Genomic DNA, 11,658 nt, shown 5'->3' on the forward strand with positions numbered 1-11,658 from the left:
TTAATTTTGTTTTGTCTCTAATTGTCTTTTTCTCCCTAGTAAAGCAATAAGGCACTTGTCAGATGAGTGTCCAATTAGTAGCCATAATGAGTTACAGTAATATGACGGCAGCTTCCATTCCAATTCCTTAGCAACTGTAATTGCAGAGACAGATTGCATGATTCTTTTGCCCTAAGAATAAGTTGAGTTATTCCGAGTGGTATTTTTTAATGAAAATACTAATGGGCTAAACAGTAATGTTCAGCTGGTCAGTGACCCCGCAACAACAGTCTGCACTAGCAACCAGTCACTGATGCTCAGAAAATTCCCTTTTAATAGCAGTGATTCAGAAAGATAAATCTTTAGCTGCCTTTCGACCATGGAAATAAATAGCGAAGGACTTGGATGTGTAACCCATTCCCACTTCCACTCTAAAGAATGGGTTGCCCCACTAGCCCCAACTTTGCATATCAGGTTATGCAAAGCCTCCCTCAAGCCTAGAGCCAGGACATTTCAATACTGTAATAAGAATCTAAAGTGACAATTGTTCTTGTTTAGTCGTTTAGTCATGTCCGACTCTTCGTGACCCCATGGACCACATCACGCAAGGCACTCCTGTCTTCCACTGCCTCCTGCAGTTTGGTCAAACTCATGCTGGTAGCTTCGAGAACACTGTCCAACCATTTCATCCTCTGTCGTCCCCTTCTCCTTCTGCCCTCCATCTTTCCCAACGTCAGGGTCTTTTCCAGGGAGTCTTCTCTTCTCATGAGGTGGCCAAAGTATTGGAGCCTCAGCTTCAGGATCTGTCCTTCCAGTGAGCACTCAGGGCTCATTTCCTTCAGAATGGATAGGTTTGATCTTCTTGCAGTCCATGGGACTTTCAAGAGTCTCCTCCAGCACCATAATTCAAAAGCATCAATTCTTCAGCGATCAGCCTTCTTTATGGTCCAGCTCTCACTTCCATACATCACTACTGGGAAAACCATAGCTTTAACCATACGGACCTTTGTCGGCAAGGTGATGTCTCTGCTCTTTAAGATGCTGTCTAGATTTGTCATTGCTTTTCTCCCAAGAAGCAGGCGTCTTTTAATTTCGTGGCTGCTGTCACCATCTGCAGTGATCATGGAGCCCAAGAAAGTAAAATCTCTCACTGCCTCCATTTCTTCCCCTTCTATTTGCCAGGAGGTGATGGGACCAGTGGCCATGATCTTAGCTTTTTTGATGTTGAGCTTTCAAAAGCTCTAGCTCCCCCCAAAAATATGAAATAAAGTCAAACCATTTTTGCAGGCAAATAAATAAATTTCAATTAGGGGGGGGGGCATGACAAGAAATTTTCCGCTCCGGGTACCACCTGACCTTGCTACGCCACTGTCACTATACCCAAGCTGAAGGTGGCCATTGTAGTCCTCCACACTTTTCCAGGAAGATTAAACAAGGGCCCAATGCCATCAATTCCTGCCTCCTTCAGCTGCGCTCTCCCCCCTGTTTGGGCTCCACACAAAACACCAGTGTGGTATAGTGGTTAAGAGCGGTAGTCTCGTAATCTGGTGAACCGGGTTCGCATCTCCGCTTCTCCACCTGCAGCTGCTGGGTGACCTTGGGCCAGTCACACTTCTCTGAAGTCTCTCAGCATCACTCACCTCACAGAGTGTTTGTTGTGGGGGAGGAAGGGAAAGGAAAATGTTAGCCGCTTTGAGATTCCTTCGGGTAGTGATAAAGCGGGATATCAAAACCAAACTCTTCTCTTCTTCTTCTTTTCACACTTGTGTCTTATGGTCTGAAACACAGGGTGTGGAAGGATGGCCCTCCAAAAATGGCGCCTTCCTAATCTTTCCTGTCAGGTTTTCTCCCCTGGTTTCCCTTCGCTCCCCACGCCTTATCTCCTTTGTTCTCCACACACCTCCCTGAAATCCTCCTTCTTTTCCTGCTCCTTGGTACTTCGGGATCCCTGTGGCTCAGAGACCGGCTCAGAGCAATCTATCTAAATTTCTCTCTCTTTGTTTAGGCAGTGGCCAGTCACTGTTTTCTCTGCTTCCTTGCTTCTGCCAGTCACCCATGACACTACCTTGAACTTGCCCTCCTTCGCCCAGCCTCTTCTTCGCAGCTGCAGCTGCTGCCTCGCTCTAAACCCCTGGTCCCAAACTCTCCACAACAACAGTTTCAGGAATGATGAGGCAATTAATATGCATGCTTTCAATAGAGCAGTAGAACAACAAAATGTTTTTACAGCTACTCTCCAGCCAGAGCCGCTTTCACTATTGTGAAGCAGAAAACCCTAAGAAATGGCAGCTGTAAAATATATTATAAAGTGTTTTATTCATTCCTCTCACAATGTGGCAAAAGACACTAAATACAGCTTTTCGTTTGTTTTACCAAAAGCTGCCATTCCACAGTCTCTTTAATGGTAATGATCCTCCGGCTTACAATTGAACCAGCGCGCGCACACACACACACACACACACACACACAAACTTCAGATTTTATACCAACTTTGCCTGGTGAAATATTGATGGCTGGATCCCACTAAGGCAGCACTTTGACAAGAAAGCAGAATGCTTTGCATTCTCCTGCTAGATATGTTGAAGTAATGAAGCACAAAAATGAAACGGACCTGCTTTCCTATGTTGTTGGGACCTCTCCATCTCAAGAGACAATGGAGTGCACAAGAGCCAGTGTGGTGTAGTGGTTAGGAGAGATAGACTCGTAATCTGGGGAACCGGGTTCGCTTCCCCACTCCTCCACATGCAGCTGCTGGGTGACCTTGGGCTAGTCACACTTCTCTGAAGTCTCCCAGCCCCACTCACCTCACAGAGTGTTTGTTGTGGGGGAGGAAGGGAAAGGAGAATGTTAGCCGCTTTGAGACTCCTTAAGGGGAGTGAAAGGCGGGATATCAAATCCAAACTCTTCTTCTTCTTCTCCTGGGGTGAAGCCAGACCTCTGCGTCAGCAGCACCAAAGTGACCTCCTCAGGGTGCAAGCCTGGGCTGGAGGTCCTGGGCTGTCCAGATGAGAAGACCCCCCCCCCTCGGCCTCGCTGATGTGGTCCAAAGGAAAGCAGAGTAACATGTTTGGCACCAGCTTGGCTGCAGGAGTTGCCAGAAGGAGGTGTACAAGGAGCCACCCAACCATCTTGGGGACTCCACTCTGGATTTGTGGAGGGTTTACTCCTTATGCTCTTCTTCTCCTGAAGATATCCTGCAAGGCAGCAGAGATTTAGGATCAGAGTTTCCTAGGCCCTTCACGGCCTAGGACCCTCGTACCTACGGGACCGCCTCTCCCGGTATGCCCCACGGAGGACCTTAAGGTCCATACATATCAACACTCTAGAGGTGCCGAGCCCTAAGGAAGTCAGATTAGCCTCAACCAGAGCCAGGGCCTTTTCTTTTATATATATATATATATATATATATATATATGCTTTCGTAGATTTTCACAACACCAAAACCTGCATATATATATATATATATATATATGCAGGTTTTGGTGTCCTCGGGTGTCTTCCCGTGTAAAAGTTGGGGTGTCTAGGCGACGTTTCGACGAGGTCTCACTCGTCATCTTCAGGCTGGTGCTTTCGGCTTCTTGTTACTGGAACAGAGCGGGATCTCAATGTTTGAGTTCCTATAAATACTGTAGAGGGGGTGTGGTGTCTAGCCTCCAATGTTCTGGGCAGAGAGGAAGTTCCCAGGCTAGTGTGCCTTTTCTTCTTTTGTTCCTTAATTACTTGAGAGATACCTTGAGTGATTTCTTGAGTGATATCCTGAGTATCACTTAGGTGGGTCATTAGGTGTGGATTAGTTGCTAAAGTCTTTGTGTCTTGACCTCTTGAACTTTGTGAAGAGTTTTCAAGAAATCACTCAAGGTATCTCTCAAGTAATTAAGGAACAAAAGAAGAAAAGGCACACTAGCCTGGGAACTTCCTCTCTGCCCAGAACATTGGAGGCTAGACACCACACCCCCTCTACAGTATTTATAGGAACTCAAACATTGAGATCCCGCTCTGTTCCAGTAACAAGAAGCCGAAAGCACCAGCCTGAAGATGACGAGTGAGACCTCGTCGAAACGTCGCCTAGACACCCCAACTTTTACACGGGAAGACACCCGAGGACACCAAAACCTGCATTCCTGTACCCGTGAAAATCTACGAAAGCATATATATATATAATTTTTTATTAATTTTCCAATTTTTAACACAAAACAACAACAACATACAAACATCAACAAATACAAACAAACACAAAAATATCATTTCTTAACCTCATTTTCATACGCCTCTTTTCTCGGAGTTCCCCATACCTCACCCTTTTTGCATCCTTATTTTACAGAGCCAGGGCCTTTTCAATACTGACTCCCACCTGGTGGAACGCTCTGTCTCATGAGACCAGGGCCCTGCGGGATCTGATTTCTTTCCGCAGGGCCTGTAAGACAGAGTTGTTCTGCCTGGCCTTCGGCTTGGAATCAATTTGATTCCCTCCCTCTCTTCTTTTCCTTTCTGCTCCTGTGATGGAACTCCTATTTGGGGACTTCCCTGGCTTTTTTCTGGCCCATGTAGGACCAATCTGGAAAGTTAGCCTTGTTGAAGACTTGACGTTTTCATCCCCCAAAAGGTTTTTGATTTGAGTTTCCATTGAAATGAGGCTGTATTTTAATGTTTTAATGTTGTATTTTAATCTTGTTTTTAAGTTGTATTTCCATCAATTTGTTTTTAATATCGGGTGTTAGCCGCCCTGAGCCCAGTCTTGGCTGGGGAGGGTGGGATATAAATAAAATTTCTTCTTCTTTTTTTATAATGATATTTTATTAGAATTTTCAGAATAAGACAATAACTGGAAAAAACACAGGATAAAATACAAAAGCACAAAAATACAAAAAATACAAAAAAACAAACAATTAACATAATAGACAGAAAAAAAGAATAAAAAGAAAAAAGAATGACAAAGAAAACACTCTTTTTTTTTAATCTCTCTTCTTTGGTTAACTTATTTTCCTGACTTCCTCACGCCTCCCTTTTTTGTATTCCACTTAGAGACTTGGTTCAGCAAATTCATCCTATTGGTCTATCCTTAATTATTTTTTCTCACATATTTAACTTTAAACTTTCATCTAATATCAATCCACTCTTGCATAATCTTTTACCTTATTACTAGAACCCCTTCATTTCATTCCAATGTCATCAACATTCAAAAATTTTACAATGTTTCTGTAAGTAGATTTTAAATTTCCTCCAATCTTCTTCTACCGACTCTTCTCCCTGGTCTCGAATTCTGCCAGTCATTTCCGATAAAATTTCTTCTTCTTCTTCTTCTTCTTCTTCTTCTTCTTCTTCTTCTTCTTCTTCTTCTTCTTCTCCTCCTCCTCCTCCTCCTCCTCCTCCTCCTCCTCCTCCTCCTCCTCCTCCTCGATGGGCTACCTTCCCAAGTTGACGAGTCCCATCTGTCCCTCACATGCAGAAACTGATTTCTTGACGGTTGGACCCAATATTGGTCTCATTTACTCAGTCTGCTGGAGCCTGTCTTCGCATGCAGGGCAAGTCCCTAACTCACTGAGGGCTTGAGACCCATTGGCTACCCTCCTTTGGGCACTGTAAGATTGACTGTAAGCCTTGCCCAAGAAAGATGGCACCAGGACTGTCAGAAATGGGCACTCCTGATGCTAAAGGCAATCAGGTTGTGGCCACTGATCACGCCAAGGGCCACTTGCTGCCAACGAAAACGGCCCTCGTGTTTGAAACCTGCTGCCCATAGGAATTCTCCCACTTAGAGCAGGGTTGGGAACCTGTGGCCTCCCAGATTGCTGCTGAACTCCAACCACCAGCAGCCCCAGACAGCATGGTCAATGGCCAGCGATGGTAGGAGTTGTGGGTCCACCGCTGAGTTAGAGTCTCCACATCATTTACCATGCGATTGTGGCTGTCACTGAGATTAGGGCGACCCACACATAATGAGCAGCTTTCACTTGTCGCAGCCTCCCCTCTGCTCCCCACAAAGAACTTGCCCGATGGAAGCATTTTAGCCGCCTTGGTTTGGCAGCCAACAGCATTTGAATCGGCTCCTAAGCCTGACGCGCAGTCCTCTGGCAACTAGCCACTTGGGCGTTTTGGTTTCCTTTCCCTGGGTTGGACAAGGCGTCATAAAATCTCGTTCCCAAATGACTATTTCCTGCACTTCCTTCTACAAATGCACCGCTTGGTAGTTGGAACCTCTGTTCCTGGTAAGGCTACTGTGTGTTTAACAGCTTTGTGACTTGCAGGGATTCAAGTGGTAGAGATTTCCCCAGAATGTAGGTATGGGGACAGGCTTCACCTCCTGAACTTCTGCCTGGCATGGAAACAGGTAAAGAAAGGCACAGTAGGCCTGCTTTTTTGGAGGGGGTGTTAAACCTTTACCTGGTATCATAGAATCATAGAGTTGGAAGAGACCACAAGGGCCATTGAGTCCAACCCCCTGCCAAGCAGGAAACACCATCAGAGCACTCCTGACATATGGTTGTCAAGCCTCTGCTTAAAGACCTTCAAAGAAGGAGACTCCACCACACTCCTTGGCAGCAAATTCCACTGTTGAACAGCTCTTACTGTCAGGAAGTTCTTCCTAAGGTTTAGGTGGAATCTTCTTTCTTGTAGTTTGGATCCATTGCTCCGTGTCCGCTTCTCTGGAGCAGCAGAAAACAACCTTTCTCCCTCCTCTATGTGACATCCTTTTATATATTTGAACATGGCTATCATATCACCCCTTAACCTCCTCTTCTCCAGGCTAAACATGCCCAGTTCCCTTAGCCGTTCCTCATAAGGCATCGTTTCCAGGCTTTTGACCATTTTGGTTGCCCTCCTCTGGACACGTTCCAGTTTGTCAGTGTCCTTCTTGAACTGTGGTGCCCAGAACTGGACACAGTACTCCAGGTGAGGTCTAACCAGAGCAGAATACAGTGGCACTATTACTTCCCTTGATCTAGATGCTATACTCCTATTGATGCAGCCCAGAATTGCATTGGCTTTTTTAGCTGCTGCGTCACACTGTTGGCTCATGTCAAGTTTGTGGTCAACCAATCAATTTTCTCAGTCATTGGCAACTGAACCCTAATGTACCTACTGCTACCAGGACCTTTTCCTTCCTGTTGTATGATGCTGGCGGATTGTGAAAGGTTAGGACCTTTTGTCCAAGCAGTCAGGGACTCCCAAAGAGGCCCATCGAGTCACCTAGAGTGTCCTCCGTCGTCAGATCATATGCCATAGGTACTCCCAAGTTACTTATGGGATTCCACTGAATTTCTGAGGAAACGCCACTGACAACCTCCGAGAAAACACCATCCTGGTTATTTTGAGTTTTGAGGCCCTTTTTCCCGCCATTCCCCACAAAGGTGAACTGTAGGCCACCCAGAATATCACCCCTGATTGTGCTGCCCGCGTATTTAGCTGCCAAACTCCACCACTTCTTTATCATCTGCAATTGCTTCAGCTTTGGGGAGAGAACATGTATCTTCAGATCAGGGGCATGACTCCACAGGAGGTGAGCATCTTCACGGCCAGCTCTCGTCCTACCACACACTGTTCTGTGCCTCCCCAGAGCCAACAGAGGGGGGACATGGGGTACAGAAGGAGGAGAGAGGGGAACCCTTTGTTGCACTAGCTGGAGCCCCTGCACTGGTTTCTGCTAGTGGTACCCATAAGTTGAATTTCACCCTACAAGTGTTAATTGGTTTACCAATGCCAGAATGCCTGCATTATCAACACAAGTGGAGTGAGTGGGTGCCATATCATAGGGTTGCTATCCGGATGCAAAAGTTGTTGGACTTCTTTTTTCTTGGCACAGTAAGGTAAAGGTAAAGGGGCCCCTGACTATTAGGTCCAGTTGCGGCCAACTCTGGGGTAGCGGCGCTCATCTCGTTTTATTGGCCAAGGGATCCGGCGTACAGCTTCTGGGTCATGTGGCCAGCATGACTAAGCCACTTCTGGTGAACCAGAGCAGCGCATGGAAACACTGTTTACCTTCCCACTGGAGTGGTACCTATTTATCTACTTGCACTTTGACGTGCTTTCGAACTGCTAGGTTGGCAGGAGCAGGGACCGAGCAACGGGGGCTCACCCCATCACGGGGATTCGAACCACCGACCTTCTGATCGGCAAGTCCTAGGCTCTGTGGTTTAACCCACAGCGCCACCCGCATCCCTTTTTGGCACAGTAGTTGAGCTCAAAAATCTCAAAAAAGAAAACTTTGAGCTATTTCTAAGGAAATTCGCCAAAATCTATTGCGATTCGTCCGGACTTTCCTGAACATTTCAGCGATTTTCACCCGGACACTTTCTGACAACCGAATCCTGACTATGTCCAGGAAATTCCGGACACATGGCAACACTACACTATTTGTGCTTTTCTGCATTTCCTTTCCTTCCTTCCCAATCCCCTCTCCACGCCCCTTGTAACTCAGGCTAACCCTTTATGCATCTTATAAAGTTCACACAAAAAGCTCATGCCGCAACAAGTCACCTGTCTTCACAGCGCCAACAAACTGCCGGGGGCTAACACAGCTACCCTTCCAGAAACCAGTAGTAACAGTTGTGTGAGACCATTTTGTGGCGGAAATGACTGGCAGAATCCGAGACCAGGGAGAAGAGTTGGTAGAAGAAGACTGGAAGAAATTTAAAGACTATTTACAGAAACACTGTAAAATTAAGGAATGTTAGAGGGATGTTGGCATGAAGCTATGTGGTTTTAGCAATAATGTTATTAAGGGGTATGTAAAAATGGATTGTTAACAGGTGAAAATGTAAAGTTACAATATATTAAGATAAAAAATTAAGATAAAAGCAAAAAGGGTAAGGACTTGCTGAAACAACTATTAAACAAGAATATAAAAAAGGGAGGTGTGAGGAAGTCAGGGAAATAAGCAAATGAAGGACAAGACATGGAAAGACTGATTTATTTTCAATGGTTTCCCCCCCCTCTTTTTTCCTATTTTTTATTTTTATGTATTTTGTATCTTTTGCTTTTTTTCTTCTCTTTTTTTCTCATTTTTTTCTTTCTCATTTTTGTAACCTTTTTGAAACTTTAATAAATATTATTAAAAAAAAAAAAGAGTGAAACCATTTTGCTCTACCTGTTGTGGCAGGGACCCTCCAAGATCTCCAGCTGAGAAAGGAGGTTCTGCCTCCTGAGAGTCGTTTAACTGGAAGCAAAGCCGGGCCGTTCTGTATGCGGTGCATGCCTGCACTCTACCACTGAACCATGGCCCCTCCCCAAGACGATCTAATAGGATGGTTAATGTATTATATTGAAGACCGACTGCATACTAAAGCTTTCCTAACCCTCAGAGGTGTTTAAATTGGGGTCTGAATTGAGCTCTTTCCTCTAAACGTAATTTGAAAGAGCAACCTCCTGATTCCCCTTAGGCTGGCAGAAGCAAAGTGTTTCATCTTAGTTTTCCTTTCAAGCTGATTCATGAAACATTTCTGCGGTGGGGCGATGGGGCTTCCCAGGCACCAGGTAGTGATAGTGATTAGCTTTCAATCCACGGCTAAGTGGCCACTCGGCCAGTTGCCCACCATGAGGCTCCACAGCAGGCGTTGCTCAACCCACTTCGGCAGGTGGGTGAGGGAAGAGAGGGAGGGAAAAGAGGCTGTGTTTTTCATTCCTGGGATGGCTGTTTTCACCAGCCATGCCCTCAGGAGCCTTTGGAAAGACAGAGCTGCCCAAATAACTGTAAGGGAGGTTTCTGACATTCTGAGTTCATCATATAAAAGTGTCATGGGGCTGGGGGAGAAAGTTGCAAACCCTCCAAGGACCATAGCTGTCAACTTGCAGCCTTGAAAATAAGGGACCAGCAGCCAAAATAAGGGACCTGCAGCCTCACCTGTTTCAGGCACTCCAGTCTTCCTGTCCTCCTACAGTCTGGTCAAACTCATGCTGGGTAGCTTCGAGAATACTGTCCAACCAACTTTGTAACCAGAGGTTCAACTGAATAGAATCTGAATCACATGCACCACAAGGCCTATGCAGCCTCAACTTAAGATGGCTCCCCGGCCTGGCTTTGCACTGCAAAGTTTGCAGCAGCACATGCAACAGAATGGCGTCCAGCATTCAAAAAACCCCTCAGCTTGCATTAACTAGCCACACACAAGGCATGCAAGCTCCACCCCCCAGTCGTTCTTAGACTTCTTATTGGGTGAGCAACACAGCCAAGCAACACAGTTGGAGCCTCCCTCCTCCCTGGCTGGCGGGGGGGGGGGAGAGGAGCTGCTTCCTTTGAAATTTAAGGGACATCCATCAATAAGGGACAGCGGCGGGACATGGCGCTGGAATAAGGGACTGCCCCTTCAAATAAGGGACACTTGACAGCTATGCCAAGGACAGTCCCAGATTTACAGAAGCTGTTCTGGTTTCTGATTTGATCTCAGAATGTCCCGCTTTTTGGCTCTTTCTCTCTGCGCTCCCTCCCTGCATGGGTGCCGCCATTCTCCAGCAGACACTATGCCAGCCCTCAGTGTTATGTACTGAAGTTCTCACCCTGGGCCAGCAGGGGGGTACTGTAGATAGTTTTCACTCAGGTCCACATATGCAAATAAGGAATCGAAAGTGACGTTCAGTGATTGGATAGTTACAGAAAGTTGTTACTGTTGCTTTGTAGTGGAGCTCCATATAAGCAGGTTGGCTGAACCCTTCAGCCCAGTTCTGTTCTGGGCCTGTGAATAAACAAGAGCTCTTTGAAGAATCGCTGTGTCGCCTGATAGGTTCACCCACAACTTAACACTCAGACCCCTCAGCAAGCCTAAGATCGTCAAGAAGAGGACCAAGAAGTTCATCCGCCATCAATCTGATTGCTATGTCAAAATTAAGCGTAACTGGCAGAAGCCTAGAGGTATTGACAACAGAGTCCGCAGAAGCTTCAAGGGCCAAATCTTGATGCCCAGCATTGGGTATGGTAGCAGTAAGAAGACAACGCACATGTTGCCTTCAGGATTCAGAAAGTTCCTTGTCCACAACATCAAAGAGCTGGAGGTGCTGATGATGTCCTATTGTGCAGAGATTGCTCACAATGTTTCATCCAAGAATCGGAAGGTAATTGTGGAAAGAGCAGCTCAGCTTGCTATCAAAGGCACCAATCGAAATGCCAGACTGCGCAGTGAGGAAAATGAATAAATAGTTGCTCTTGTACAACTGTATTTAATAAAAAGGAAAAACAACAACAATGTCCCGCTTTTCCTTAGGACGTTTCTATCTTCATCAGAGAAAATGCATGGAGTCATGCAACCTCTGGGCCAAGGAGATAAGGAACTTTGAAACCTTTAGAAGACATCTGAAGGCAGCCCTGTATAGGGAAGTTGTTTAAAGTTTAATGTTTTATCATGCTTTTATATATGGTGGAAGCCACCCAGAGTGGTGGCGCAACCCAGTCTGACGGGCGGGGTAGAAATAATACAATTATGATGGTGGTGATTATGGAATAGGATGTCCTTATTTTCATCGGAGAAATGTTCGAGGGTATGGAGTTGCTAGTTAATACTGTCACTAGCTTTAGGGTTCCTTTGGGATATTAATTGGCCTGTTGGTAAGCTTCATGCTCACTTAATTTTCTTTTATATATTTTAAATGGCTTGTTAATTGTTGAACTGCAGTGAAAGTAAAATACTAAACTGAATTACATATCACGGTTGTTGTATCATTGCATTTTAGAGTGTCATTTTTGGCAAACCG

General features: G+C 45.7%; 1 pseudogene across 1 annotated transcript; it reads left to right on the forward strand.

Annotated features, from left to right (window-relative positions):
- Window positions 1-9,510: 9,510 nt before the first annotated feature.
- LOC310840934 (large ribosomal subunit protein eL32 pseudogene) lies at window positions 9,511-11,143 on the forward strand (annotated as a pseudogene). Its single transcript has 2 exons — window positions 9,511-9,551; window positions 10,695-11,143. The product of its transcript is annotated as a large ribosomal subunit protein eL32 pseudogene (transcript).
- Window positions 11,144-11,658: the final 515 nt, after the last annotated feature.

The sequence above is a fragment of the Podarcis gaigeae genome (genome assembly GCF_964106915.1).
Source record: "Podarcis gaigeae genome assembly, chromosome: 1".
Classification (NCBI taxonomy): Eukaryota; Metazoa; Chordata; class Lepidosauria; order Squamata; family Lacertidae; genus Podarcis; species Podarcis gaigeae.